The sequence below is a fragment of the Coenobita brevimanus genome, chromosome 40 (assembly GCF_032717465.1).
Source record: "Coenobita brevimanus isolate Jiangsu-jjx chromosome 40, ASM3271746v2, whole genome shotgun sequence".
Taxonomy (NCBI): domain Eukaryota; kingdom Metazoa; phylum Arthropoda; class Malacostraca; order Decapoda; family Coenobitidae; genus Coenobita; species Coenobita brevimanus.
Genome location: NC_136993.1, coordinates 7,463,174 through 7,478,781, shown reverse-complemented (window position 1 = coordinate 7,478,781; position 15,608 = coordinate 7,463,174). Strand labels below are relative to the sequence as shown.

Here is a 15,608-nt window from a genome sequence, read left to right as displayed (position 1 = left end):
CAGTTCTGTCATTACGTCAAGGAAAATTTCATTCTGATACAATATACCATTCCAGAATGAGAAAACAATATCACTCATTGCCGACATTTGAAGGTGTGTAGCACTGTCTGTTTACAAACAGAAATGTTGAACTTCCGAAAATGCGATCCTTAGCCTATTCTTCAAGCCAGCCAAGTAAACACACACACACACACACACACACACACACACACACAAACACACACACACTTTCATCGTTCTTGGAACTCACTCCTCTGAAATATTTCCTCGACGTCTCACCTATGTCATTTACCTTTATAACAGTCTGTCATCTCTGGTGAGACTATAAGAAAATTTACAATATTTACCTGTCTGAGAAAACTGTCCAGCGATTAAATTTCTGACAGTGATATCGACATCGATGAGGACGTGTCCGCCAGGTCTAACCATGTTGTGGAGGCTGTCAGAGAACTGAGACTGGGTAACAAACACCAGGCGACCCACCGCTTCCTGGTCCATCACTTCTTTGTAGATGCCTGACTTCACAGACTAGGAAAAGGAGAAGACTTAGATTACGATGTTATGGTTCTCTTCAGGTTAGAAGTAGTATATACTGGAAGATTTTCATGAAATTTCACATATTATCAATCCTGATTGTAAAACACAAATTATCCGGTTCCATGCAAATTATATATATATATATATATATATATATATATATATATATATATATATATATATATATATTATTCCTTGTTATCGTTTTTTCATTATTTAAAACTAAAAACTTAGCTTGAATGAAGATAAAGGTGGCCATTACATCTCTTTGAAAAGGCAATTTTATTATGAAAAAAATTGAATAGCAAAATTTTAAAATTAGTCCCCGTTTCGAAGTACCGGGTACCTTTGAAAAAGCAATAACTACGAAAAAATCGGTTTCTTCGGAAATTACATCAATACGAATTTAGTTCGACCTTAAAGTTCCTAGTCACAGTTGTTCCTGAACGTCTGATGAATGTGACAAACGCAAGATTTTTTTCTGGTTGTGACTGGAGATTTTTAAGTAGGAAGCGTAAAAGAAAATAAAAACTTAGGTCTGATTTTAAGTTCAGGTTGTTATTACACAGAGATGATTTGACTGTACCAGAAATTTGAGTAAACTAAAAAATGTAGACAGTTTTGTGCATATTGCGTTGGCTTTTGTCATTTAAAAGCATGGTATGGTGATTTCTGCATTTTCATTCTCTTTTCCTGGCCTCCTCATGTTTGTTCTTCATGAACTATGACAACTGCTGTTTCTTAGCAGCTATGTGCTTTTATGGCATCCCATCATGAAAAGAAAACAGATTTAACCAAGCAAAATGAAGAGATATAGAGCTCAGTATGCCTAAATACATACAGTGCGTACTCCCTCCGTGACTGGCTGTATATGACTGAGAAGAAAGCAAGGGCCCTAGCTCTAGCTTCCGTGAAGGCAAGCATGGCTCTCCACCCTTCTTGCTCTGTTGCGGAACCCAGCTGCCCAACATAGCTACGAACAAAGTTTTTTTGAGCCAGGTAGACGAAATCGATGGTTATTATTTTTGTACGAAATGTATCTGTGTGTGTCTGTCTTTGTCGAAAATTCAAATTTCAGAATGTATTGATTGTAAAAGGAAATGTTATTAACAAAAGTTGTTTAGAGGCACAACTTGAGTTCACGTCAACCAGCACTGAGAGTCATCCAGGATGGATATATAATAGTCAAGTTTTCATCTAACAGTACTGTTACAGTCTACCTGGCTCACAGATGATGGGCAGTCTTGTTTTTTTTTTTCTCTCTCTCGTCTATGAGCGAGGGGAAAAAATAATGTACAGTACGTATGACAACACGACCAGCCTGTCACCCACCTCACCTATCCCTTTAATTGTTCGTTAGGGTATTTAAATTGCGCTCCTGACGCTAGCAATATATGCCTGGCATTCCCGACACCTTTGTGCAGGCGAAGACACTGAAAACAGGAGACTGACTTTCTGAACATTTTCGACTTTCAAAACCCAGCACTGACTCTCAGCCTATCGACTTAACGGGTGCTGTAACACCGGACAATCGTATGTGAAGTTAAGTACCAATCCTTCACATCACTTTTGAATGTAGTCATTGAAGTTAAAGCCGAACTCCCGATTTCAACTCTGGTCATCAGGGTACGAACCGTGTGATGTAAGAAGACCCAATCCCCAGATCTCGTGGCCTTCCCCGGAACTGAACTTGGAAATATTTGACTGAGGATCAGTCATGTTTTACATTATACACCCCCTCCTCAAACACACACAGATTAGATAAGTCATGGAAAACAAGAGGTGAATATGCTCTTTTTAGCTAATTAACCACACAGACTGGAGAACATGCCGAATTCAGGATAAAGTACTGTGACTTTTATCAAGTTTTAGTCAGACTTTTAGAACGGGAGAAGGCAGACAAATCCTTCATGAACTCCAGTGTAAAAACAACATTATATAACTACATCGGGTTGGTAAATCACATTCATTGCTTTGTGTTCCAACTCACCTCGCCACTGTAGGTCGGCCCACGCTCAGTTAGCCAGGCCCGTTATGACATTACTAGGTCCTGTTTCAACTGGCCTCCCTCACTGTCCCCCTCATCTGTCCTATCTTTCCTCTTTTCCTCAAATTTCTCTCACCTTTCTTCACGTTCTTTGTTGTCTTCCTGCCTCAGTGTCTTCTCCCCCAAATCTCCACCTCCCTTTCTCATTCTCCCTTTTACTTTCCCCTTTCGTTTCCCTCTCTACTCTCCCTTCACGCTCATGTATCATCCCTTCCTCACTTATCTCCTTCTTCTCACTCTGTTTTCTTTATTTCTCTTCTGTGTGTGTGTGTGTGTGTGTGTGTGTGTGTGTGTGTGTGTGTGTGTGATGTTCCCGAAGATGTAACATATAACTAATCCTTTTTGCAGAATAATACCGAAGTAAACGTACCATAGTGAAGAGAAAATGTTAAGTAAAAGTATTCATAATTCTAAATGCTTCAAGCTACTCCACGTTTTAAAAAGTTACCTCAAGTAAAGCAATGTAATAATATTGCTGCATTACTGGCCACCTCTGAATATACGAGTAATCTTTCTTTAAAACACAGAAATATATAAAATCACCACATATCGTAGTGTTAACAATTTAGCATTCTCCGTTATAGACTCCGTTATTACCTAGAGAACACTGCGAAGTACACTGATTCCCATATTATGTGCACCTGGCTAAATATAGCTTTTAATGTCAGTGGTTACAATACTGATACTCCGTTCTACATTATCATTTGGTCATTTATTGGAATTCATGTATAAATTCCACTGAGAGGCAGCCGGTTCAAAGTACAGACCAAAAATCCGTGCATTCTTGACATTGATATTGTCTTTTCTGCTGTAGAGATGAACCAACTTTTTTCTGAGCTCGTCATCTCGTGGATTCTATGTAGATAATAATTCCCTTTATGCGTATAGGAGGAATTACATCCATAAACTGCACAATAGTTCGGGATACTTCAACTCTCAGTACGTGACCCTAATACTCATGACAGCTTGTGCCAAACTGAGACAAGGGGCCACATGACGTCATATGGGAGAAGGTACAAATTTCTATTCCGCATAGACTGAACTGGTATTCCCTTTGTCTTGTTTTCCCCTTTCGGATTCTGACACCCTGATCCATTGTTGTGGGGGTGGTAGTGAGCCTAAACTAATCCAGCGATAATTGAGGTTCTTTACCAGCCCTACGTTATTTACAACCTGTCATTTCTACATACAGTCTGTCAACCATCATTGCTGGGATAACCTGAATTTACAAGAGTTAGATATAACATTGGTATCATTGGAAAAGGCGTCCAAAATGTGGTCATTTCACCCATGACAATATGATTAAACCCTCTGAAAATGGAAAATTTGAAAAAAAAAAATGAAATGCGCGTATGTGCCGCTAACTTATTAGGTGGTGGAGAGGGCAGTGAGGTACTGTAGGTAGGGAGGTAGGCAGAGAAACAGGTAGGCAGGCAGATAGGTGGATAGGGAGGTGGGTACGGAGGACGGCAGGAAAGTCGGAAGTAGGGAGGGAGGTAGGGATACCAGCAGGAAGGGCAACTGAAAGGTAGGCAGACATACAAGTAGGAAGAGGGACAGGTAGGCATGCAGACAGGTAAGGAGTCGCGTGGGTAAGTAGGTAGATAGTTAAGTGTGTAGGAAGGAAAGTAAGAAGCGAGATAGGCAGAGAAGTATGCAGGGCACTAGCCAGGAAGTAGGCAGGGTGGTAGACAGGAGGATGTTGGGATGTAGGTAGGTAAGAAGACATGAAAGGAGGTAAGTGGGTAATTAGGTACGGAGGTACTGTAGGTGGGGACGTTGGCAAGGAGGTAGAAAGAGATATAAGGAGGTAGGGAGTGAGTTGGATGGGTAGGCAGGTAAGCAATAAGATAACCATGGAAATAGGTAAGAAAGTAGCCAGGAAGGGAGGCAGGCAAGAAGGTAGGCAGGGAGATAGGATGGTTGGTAGGTAGGGGATAGGTAAGCAGGAAAAAGGGACAAGAAAAAGTATATGATAAACTTTTTTTATGCTAAAGGAATGATGTGGAACCTAATACCTAGTGAGTAAAGGATCACATTGTCAAACAGTGTCTATCAATCCTGTAATCATCGCACTTCAAAAAGTCCGCTGTACAGTATCTAGCTCTTTAACCTGAGAGGTTAGATATATCCCTTATTAACACCATCACTGCTACAGTTCACTCAAAAGAAAAGAATAATTTGGCAGTACAAAAATTTAATAAAAAATTTCGTATCGCTGTTGAGGTGGTCATAAGTATGTATACAATCATGCTGGAATCGAATATTTATATTTCATCTGAGTCACCTGACAGTATCTATGTTTAACAGGGACGGCTAAGTCTGCTGGTATGGGAGTGGATGTGGTCGCATCATAAAAGTTTTATCAACTATCCAATTATTGGATGAATGAAAAGTGACAGCATCAGGTGTGAAAAGGGTAGCCAAAGACAGTCGTTCCCTCAAAACACGGGAATTCGCCATCCGAGTGGCAGTGCGTGTGGAAGGGGAGGGGGACGACAACAATATATGGCCCACCCTCTACATGTGCTTCGGACCACCTATAGGATAAGATGAATTTCAGCATTTACTTGGTTCTTATGCTGTGCGGGACTCTTAAGGTGTTGATGTAAATCAACGGCTTACCCCGCCACACATCTAAGAATTTATTAACTTGTATTTGTACAGTCCCAAATAACTGCTTGTCCACTTCCCAAGGTGCTGCAGAGGCACATCTTCACGTGGCGGCACCGATAAAACCAGACAACTCAGGTGTCTGATTACAAAAAAGTCCCTCAGTTACATCATCCCCCTAAAGAAAGATGGTGGATCGCAAGAGAATGACAATTTTAGCTTGCAATCAACCGGGTTCATATTCCATGAGTCTGGGGATGCAGCTATAACTTCTCAAAATACAGTAGTGTGTATACTTGCAATACATAGTTCTTTTCGCCCTCCACCCATATTCCTAGCTGAAAAGAAGCCATAGCGAGAGTCTGAACCAAATAAAGACCTGCTCTTGTGTTTTGGATCTTGAATTGGCTGCATGAGAAACAGGTTGTCGTGTAGTTGGGCAAAAGATTGAACAAACATCTGCGCAATTGACAACAGATCTTCGTTTCACGAGAAATCCCACCTACGATTTCCTCCAGCCAGGGCAGTAATAGAGGTGGAGCAGACACTACTGTACGTTCGTGTATACTACGCTGTAACTAATGGGTTACTAGATTTCCACTTATCTTTGTTTACAAGTTTAAGTGCCATTATATGCCGAACAAACGCCGGCAGTTCCTGCCAGCATTTTTCTGCTTGCAGCTGTATATCATCATTCCGTGGATATTGCTGAGCATTTTTCATCAGCACGTTCTCCTTTTGTGTTCGTCATATTTTGCATATACTGATTACTTCATGCAACACCTTACACTGCCACAGCCGGCAAAGAAGTAACCCTGACCTTTCAATCGCGACATTACACTCATAACACTTAATCTCATCTGCATTTTTCACAGCACATACACTACTTAGCTAATTTATCTGCCGGCTTCTCTCTGAACTTCTTTCTGTCATAACCCATATCCCACATTCTTATTCACATCTCTTAATAACATACTCTTATGCAATGATCTGTTTGGAATATTTACCCTTAAAAATTGTTCATTAGCAGAGTTCTTCTGCCAAACCATGACAACATCTCGGTCATCCAGCACGTCCCTGAGAGTCTGGTATGGCTGAGGAATGTGTCTCACAGCGAGGAGAGACATCAGGTTGCCGGAGTAGCTTCGTGTCAGCACCAGCGTTGTCAGCATCCACATCCCAACCACCACACGCTTCCACCACCACCACTCTTCACTTACCAGGAAAGCTGGTGAAGTAACAACATGTGAACATAGACTGCAAAAACGATGAAAGCAATATAGTCAACCTTCCCATATTCCAGTTAGATTTAATTCAGATAAAAGTGTTACATATGGATGGCAGGCATGCTTTCTTTCTTCCAACTTGTAGCAACAGGATGAATTACGTGATGATGCAACTTTAAACTCTAGAAATCTGTATCTGTCAGCTAAGCCTCTTGTAGTGTTGACCTGTCATATAGAAAGTCCAAAGTAATTTTAAAAAAAGAGTAAAATCACTTTCCCCGCTCTCCTGCTCTTAGTCCTTTAGGCTGTGTAACAAAAAAATTTTCTTTGATCCTGGGAGTTCATCACTATTTTCGCGTTACATAGACCATGTATAACTTGTAATGAGCTTTCAATCAGTCCGAACTTTGAGTTTGACAGGGTTACGCAACATGACCCATAATAATTAGCATAATTAAGATCAACCTGCATTCTTTTCAACTTCTTCGTTTGTGACCAGGTTTGGCTGAAACTTTGCAGGTACGTATATCTTAAAATTCTGCATTCTGGATTTAGAAAAAAAAGGAATTTTTTTTCATGGCATTCCTTTAATTACATTTTGGAGCATTTGTATAAATCTGTGCGTTTTCATATCTGCATTTTGATTGAGGCGGCCTGGAGAGGTTGTAAGTATCCGGCAGATGCATTCTGCTATGTCTGCAGCCAGTTCATTAAGAAAGGAGCAAAAAAGCACTACGTGGAAGCATCTGCTAAGATGTGTCCGGCCTATAAAGCATATTTTGGCATACATGTTGGGGATCAAGACAAACCCTGGGCACCTCACGTCACCTTCCAGCATTGCAAGAAGACTCTTGAAGGTAAAAACGGTCGATATATTCTTTATTACAAATGTAATTAAAATGCAATTTTTGATGTGTATTTCATTATTAAAATAGCTTTTTATAGTTACAATATTTCTTCATTGTTTTCAGGATGGTTCAAAGGGGAGATGACAGACTTGAAGTTCGCCATCCCCCAAATTTAGTGGGAACCTACTGACCACTTGAGCAACTGCTACTTCTACATTGCGGACCCTTCCTAACGCCGGATTGTCAAGAACGCACCTGCTGTAAAATATCCGGACCTTCCTTCATACGTCGCTCCCGTGCCACACTGCCCTGAGCTCCCCTTACCCTTATCTCCAGAGGAATGGCATATGTCTTAATGGGGAGAGAGCAGCAAGTCAGAAGGCGAGGACGACGTTCCTGATCCAAATTACAGTTTCCGAGGTGGAGCTGAGGAGAGAAACCCATACTACCCCAACCAAAAAGATTTCAACGACTTGAAAAGAGATTTTTGTCTCACAAGGTACAATGCCAAGCATCTGATATCTAGGCTCAAACTGTGGAAATTGTTGGACGAAAGTGTGCTAGTCTCAAGTCTGAGGAAGCATCACCAATTGTTCTCCAGCTTCTGTTCAAAACAATCGGGGTCCCCTGCAACCAGCACGAATGGGTCCTCTTCATTGACGGTTGGAAAAAAAAAAGTCTCAGTGCTGTGCAGCTCAGCAACGAAAGCCGGTTCCCATCTCTTCCCTTGGTTCACTCAGTGTAACTCAGGGAGGAGCACAGCAACGTCAAGATTCTGCTGGATGCGTTTAAGTATGAAGAGTATGTCTGGGAGATCATTAGAAACCTCAAAATAGTGGCTTTCCTGATGGGTCTCCAGGGCAGTTTCAACAAGTTCCCCTGCTATCTTTGTCTTTGGGACAGTAGGTACACAATGGCATACTATCACAAGCAGGACTGGCTGCAGCAGACCGAATTCTCCATGGTAAGGACCAGTGTTGATGCCGCCATTGCATATCAAGCTGGGCCTTATGAAGCAATCTGTCACAGCTCTAGATAATGAGTCAGCAGCCTTCAAGTACATCCAAGACTTACCTAAGCTGTCTGAGGCAAAGGTCAAAGCCAGTGTCTATGACGGACCACAGATGAAAAGATCCTGGAGTGCAAGGAATTCCCTACGAAGCCCACCAGGGTGGAGGAGGAGGCTTGGAACAGCTTTGTCACAGTAGTTCAGGGCTTCCTGGGGAACCTCAAGGCCAAGAACTTTGTGGAGCTGGTTGAGACTGGTGAGTCTTCATGGGCTGTAGGCTGTCCCTCAAAGTCCATGTCCAAGACTCATAAATTCAAGAAAATCATGGGGGCTAACTCGGAGGAGCAAGGCGACCGCCTCCTCCAGGATATTTTGCAGTTTGAACGCCGCTACCAAAGACAGTATGACGAGAACGTGATGGGAGAGTACATCTGGGGGCTCGTTCGTGAAAGTGAAACTGTATACACATAAGTCTCGGAAAACTAGTCACTTTCAAATCTTCTGCAATAATTTTTCTGTAAATACATGTAGATTTAGATTGATTCGAAGCGTTTTTCATACTTTTGGTGCATAACGAAAATTGCCGGTTCTCTTATGGAAAACAAGCAATTTTCAAAATTTCGATTGCCTGGTCATAAACCCAAAGTTTGAGGCGAGTGATAGCTCTTTTTTTTTTTTCTTTATAGTTCTGAGATATAAGCAATCAGAAAATAAGGGATATTCCCCCAAAACAAAAACTATGTTACATTGTGTTATTGTATTCTTTTGTGAGTCCCTTGACTTGGTGTGCAATGCGGTATTCAGCAACTGCACCGTGTTAAGACAAGTTAGTTATTATGAGCATCACTAGATTGGTTGTCGCTATGGCCCCAGGCTTATGTGAAACGTGAACCCTGTAGACCGCAAGCTTAAGCTGCTCTTTCCCTGCAGTCTACTAGCCTCCTTTCAAGGGATAGAGAAGTTTGTAACAGCAGACAGTGGAGCCGCCTGGTTGTACTGGTGCCACTACAGTTAGGTATTCCTCTTCAGCACCAATCACCAGAGTAACGTAATATTTTGAGTGGATCATTGTCATCGTTGTAATTTTTCATGAACTTATCAGTACCGTGTCATAATTGGTTGTTAATCCTTTTGCATCACGAAATGCTTTAGTACTATACAGTTATAAAAGGTACAGTGAGGTGATATTCATTGTTATTTCTTTCACTCCAGTTTTAGTATCATCATTATGTAATCTTCTAGTTCAGCGATTACTTATATATATATATATATATATATATATATATATATATATATATATATATATATATATATATATATATTGTGATATAAAAATATATATATATATATATATATATATATATATATATATATATATATATTGTGATATCAAAAAGTTTATTTAGGGTATCATATTTTTCACTCTTGACACATTCATGGCAAGATTTTAGTATCTTGTCAAGCTTTGCTTCTATTGCTTGATCTGACACATGTGGAAAGTTCAATTTATTCTCCCATTATTTTGTAACTTCTTTGGAAATTTCTAGTACTCATTCTTTTATTAATTTGATTTTTGCTCCAAGAAACTGGTAACGTCCAACACCTTGCATTTGGTTTGGCATTCTGCATTTTTTTTTCTAATGAAGATTCTTCTAAAGGCATAGTTACTTTTCTACTAAGTGACTGCTGGAACTGCACCAAATTATTGGTCCAGACATCCTTCTTCTTCTGTACGATAGTACCACTTCTTTTGTGCAACATCATGCTTATGTGAAGAAAAAAAAAATATATATATATATAGAGAGAGAGAGAGAGAGAGAGAGAGAGAGAGAGAGAGAGAGAGAGAGAGAGAGAGAGAGAGAGCAGTAATACACTAAGCAATTATTTTGCTGACTCTTCTGCTTCAAACTGCTAAGATAACAGTTAGATGCTGAAAACTGCATACCGTTTTATACTATTTAGATTATGCTAGAATGTTGTACATAATGATAAACCATACTAGAACGTTACAAACTGTTCTACAGTAGGATGTTCTAAACAGTTCTGAAATCTGTTGTGCAAGTTTATAAAGTTATAAAAAGCCTATAAATAGATTAAGAAAGTGATAAAACTCGCATGTGGTAACTTTACATGTATGGTAATCTATTTTTTCTTTTATTTGGGGTGACCTTTTTTAAACACTGAGAGGAATAAGGGTACTTTTTTTTTTTTACAAAAGTTCATCAGTTTATGATACAGGCTACTTTTTATTTGAAAAAAAGTCAAAAAGTTATCTCTCTTTCTCTCTCTCTCTCTCTCTCTCTCTCTCTATATATATCCCATTGGAGCCCAGTGTCCTGAGTATTGGACAGAACTGGGATTGTTAAGCCTTCATAAAGTAGGGAACCCCCGGGTAGAGACCTATGACCTTCGCGACTATGAGCCGATAGGCGGAGGGCGGTACGCTCAGTACCCTCCAAGTGCAATGCCTCGCCCAGCACCCCTGGGATCCAATGGGATATATATAATATACATATATGGAGCCTTTGTGGTACAGTGGTAAAGTGAGCGTTTTCGTACACTGAAGAACGAGGTTCGTGCCTCGTCAGGGTAATAAACTTTGGGAGCGTTCTTCTGGCCACGTACTGCATTCGCGGACACAGGGGGTGCTGTGGTTGAACCAATGTCACATACTATAAAGTATGCTTGCACCCAGTTGGCTTGCGTGGGCCAATTGCACTTGGTTCACAGACTACACACACATCCAAAGGCTCTCCAACACTACAGTTACACTTACAAGCACTTCTCACCCTACATACAATCTCTATCAGCCAGCCTAAGCCACTTGGTAAAAATACATTGGCTGTATCGTCTCTTCTTCGGTCGGGATAGGCCGGTCCGGCAGCGGACACTCAAATGGCTGATGATATATATATATATATATATATATATATATATATATATATATATATATATATATATATATATATATATATATATATATATATATATATATATATATATATATATATGTAGAGAGAGAAAAAGAGAGAGTTGGTGGAGGTGCTTAACATCCACTTGCGCAATGTACTGTAGTGCTACTCGCGAGTGCCTGCCCTTTCCTCTCTTTCATCTTTCCATCCTTCCTCTTCTGTCTTTCTTTCCTTCATTCTTTCCTCATCCTTCTGCCTAATGGTGACTGTACACTGAGTGACAAGCCAAATGGTTTCCTGTACACCAGGAAACCATTTAGCCAACTTATGGCGCCTGGTGATTTAGTTCATAATTAAGGAGCTCCAATCGGATTGAGCCGGTGCAGATTTATATCCAAGGGGTGATTGGGGTTTATTGCTTAAGTATTGTCACTTAGAGATGAGTGGGGCTGGTCACTCTCATCTTAAATGTCTGGACCAACTTGCCTAGATCAGGGCTCCTACTCTTCTCATAGGGCAACATTGGATTACATGATGAATGAATGAATGAATGATTATATATATATATATATATATATATATATATATATATATATATATATATATATATATATATATATATATATATATATACATATATATATATATATACATATATATATATATATATATATATATATATGTATATATAGATAGATAGATAGATAGATAGATAGATAGATATAGATATAGATATATACTGTATATAGATAGATAGATAGACAGATATAGATAGATAGATAGATAGATAAGTAAATAAACAGATTGATAGATAGATAGACAGATGGATATTTTATTTGATTTGGTGATTGACGTCAAGATATAATTTTGTACCTTCATTAATTTCACAATCTATTCGGAGTATATTATAGAGACAGTTATTTTACTTCTTGTAAAATGATGAAGTCTCGTTCCAAACGAGATCACGAAAACTTATTTTGCGAGTCTACATAAGGGCTGGATAGATTTCGGTAATGCAGTCCTATCTGTCTTCCATCTTCCAATCACTGTAGATCTTGATGCGTGTTGTCTTTTTAACTCTTCAGTTAGGAGGGTGAGATTAACTGGAACTAATACTCCTGCGGTCTTCTTTCCTCCATCTAAGCCAGACAGGTAGCTAATTTCCTACACTATTGCACCCCATCCCCCAGTGTCAGTGCCATAATGTGGAATCAGGAGTGCTATACTGCCTCCTCGTTCCAACCCCCTCGTCTTGGTAACGTCCATAACTTCACTATATCACGGCACCACCATACTGCATCTATATCAGTAGTACTAGGATATCTGTATAATTTGGTCACTTAAAATTTATCACTTGACTTGGAACAAACATCCTGGATGAGAGAATATGTACTTACGCTGTTGCAAGATGATGCGAAGTATACTGAAAGCATCAATGGTCCATTCTGCATGATAATATTGTTCATGTGAGAACCGAGACAAAGTGACCACCGCCAGCACCACCACCAACAGCGACACTATAAGGGCTGTCCAAACCAGAGACCCTAAAGGGAGCAAGAATCCCCAAGGGTCTATCTCGGGTCGTCCACGTCCACTTACTATCCTCATATTGTCCGTCCATATTGCCGACGTGTAATCCACATCCTCACCACGAGTCTTGGAGAGCACAAAGGGACCAGCACCGAAATCAACCTCCTGTGTGTACAGTATTAACTGTTTTAGGTTCCTCTGTCTTCTAACTTGATGACATTGTCAGTCGTTACCTAGAATATAAAATATTATACGTCCAAATGATAGGATCAGTGGCACCTGTATTAACACTCAGACTCCTATGACTCATATTCAGCAGAATAAATATATCTGGCGTTACAAATATAGAATGTTGGAATTGTCATGAACATGGCAGAGATAAATGTTGAATAAAAGAAAAAAAAGTCATCCTTAGGATATTATGACCTGAATGAATTAGTTTGGCGTTGGTCTGTATAAAAAGCAACATACATCCATGAATTGGAGGGTTAGGTGCATTGAACTTTTATGTCTACAGTTTTTGTGCTGGAGTATGATACTTTCTCGCTGTGGCACTGATATAACCAGTATCCTTTGCAGTCGGGGTATGTCTCTCGCTTCCATTCAATCTCACATAATGAAGATGATGCACTGCAGGGGGAGGGTAGTTTCACTATGCAGTCTTTTGAGTTCACGTTTATGTGAACCAAGTGTGGCAACTACTACTAGTGCAAAGACTCTCTCTCTCTCTCTCTCTCTCTCTCTCTCTCTTTCATAACAGCAAAAATAATAAAGAATACCAAGTTTTTATACAATATGGGTGCCTCTGCCTTTCTTTTGATGTGTTTAATTAATTAATAATAATATTGACTAAATCATCGTATGTTGTAAGCACCTTAATTCCGAGGACGTCATCTGCATTTTTTTTTTAAGTCACTATCAGGCGAATTTGCTCAGGTTAAGAGATCCATGTAACAGGAGCTGGGTTATAATAAACGCTGGATCAACTTGCTCCAACTCAACAAATCTCTCAGCAGTTGAAAAATTCGTCCTCAGGAAATAAGAATAAAATGAAGTAGTCGTCAAGGTAGCCTATGGATTAAAACACAAGGCAGACAGGTGTATGAGGATTAGAGCAGTATGCTTAATCACAAAGGGGGATGCGGGCTCCAATTTCTGTGATGATTTAAAACATACGTTAAGATGTGGAACAGCCTGTCTGCCGCCAAGCCTATCAGTAAGCCCGCCTGTCTGCAAAGCCTATCTGTCACAAGCCTCCAGGATCCCAACCATCATCTTGCTGACTGTCAAACCTCCAGTGATCCGGTGACCTGCAACTCGCCATCTTCACCTCCCACCAGCTATCAGTACCAGCTCATACCACACCGTGCATCATATTTTATTTATTGGTGGGATTTAAAAAAGATTCAGTAAAAAGTTCATTCTATTATCTCTGCTCCAATAATCTTAATGCATTTTATTTTTCACTTTCGCAAGAGAATTTCCGCAGTTTATTGTTCATACTCTCAATTTTTTTTACTATTTTCATCCATATGAACACTTCATTTTGTGCATATATATATATATATATATATATATATATATATATATATATATATATATATATATATATATATACATATATATATATATATATATATATATATATATATATATATATATCTCCTCCTTTGTTTACTGTTATTGTACATAATCGTTTTAGTTAAAAAAAAAAAATTCCCTTGTATTCATTCACTTTATACTTTCCTTGTACTTATTTTTTCCCTCCAGTTCATTTCTTAATGACATTTCCTTAGTTTAACAAGATTTATTTATCTGAAGATAATACACAAACTTCCAGAGATTAACCCGAGACGTCCCGTCGACGTATGGGTATGTTGCAACATTTTGCATTTGCCAGTCCCAACGACTTACTGGTACGTCTTTCAATTGCAAGGTCCCTAATTTGCAAAATATTCAATTTTCGCGCGTGATTTTTCGTACATAAGCACGGGACACCTTCCTCTCTTCCTCTACAAGATGCCAAGCAGGGACAATGCCTTACAGCGCATAACCTCCCCCCCCCCACACGCCAATGTCTCGGCAATTTGCCTGTTACCAGTGACCTGGCCAATAAAGACATTCAGGACCAGAGTGATTCCCCAATCGATGACAATGTGGAGGACAAAGTTTACATAGTATTAGAGGAAGAAACAGTCAGAAATGATGATCAGGTAATGTGGCAAAAAAGGTCAGGTATGATGATGAGTTAGTGAGTGAAACAATGCTTATAATGCCTATATTACTGTTTGAAAACCAATATACTCTCGTACTACATATAAATTCGTACCAAGTAAATAAATATATACCGTTTATGAGTGGTGTGAAATAGTTACCCTCCCATAGAACTCGTTTTCTTTGGTGCCAGCCTGTTAGAAAACCCAGTCAGGTAAGGAGGTACTGCTACCTGGATAGAGTATTTTAAACCTCAGGTGAGTGATTTCTTTATGAAATTTCGATGTTTCTCACCAAAAGCGGAGGTTTTAGCCAAAAAAAATTTTTCCGAAAATACCATACTTGCTCCCTACATGTCAAGTGGGTTGGTGAAGGGTTAATGTCACTCCCTGTAAAACAAATAACTCAGAGTCAAGTGGCCACCCCGTACGGGATTATGGTGTTGGGCAATAGATAGATAGACCTCGGGATTGGGGAGTGTCGGAGGTGTGAAATAGCTCAGGACGTGAGGGGTTAAATAAATGGACAAGGATCGAAACCTTCAATGACACTCTTACCTGTTTAAGAAACGAAAAGTTATTCACGTCAAACAGTTCAGTGAGCACATTATGATACCCCAATACATTACACATTTCTCAGTTACCTTCTACTTCTTCCACTTTTTTTTTTTTT

At 39.5% G+C, this 15,608-nt stretch overlaps 1 pseudogene; it reads right to left on the bottom strand.

Annotated features, from left to right (window-relative positions):
• Nucleotides 1-15,608, bottom strand: part of LOC145397272 (putative glutamate receptor) — a 76,623-nt pseudogene that overhangs the window by 29,114 nt on the left and 31,901 nt on the right.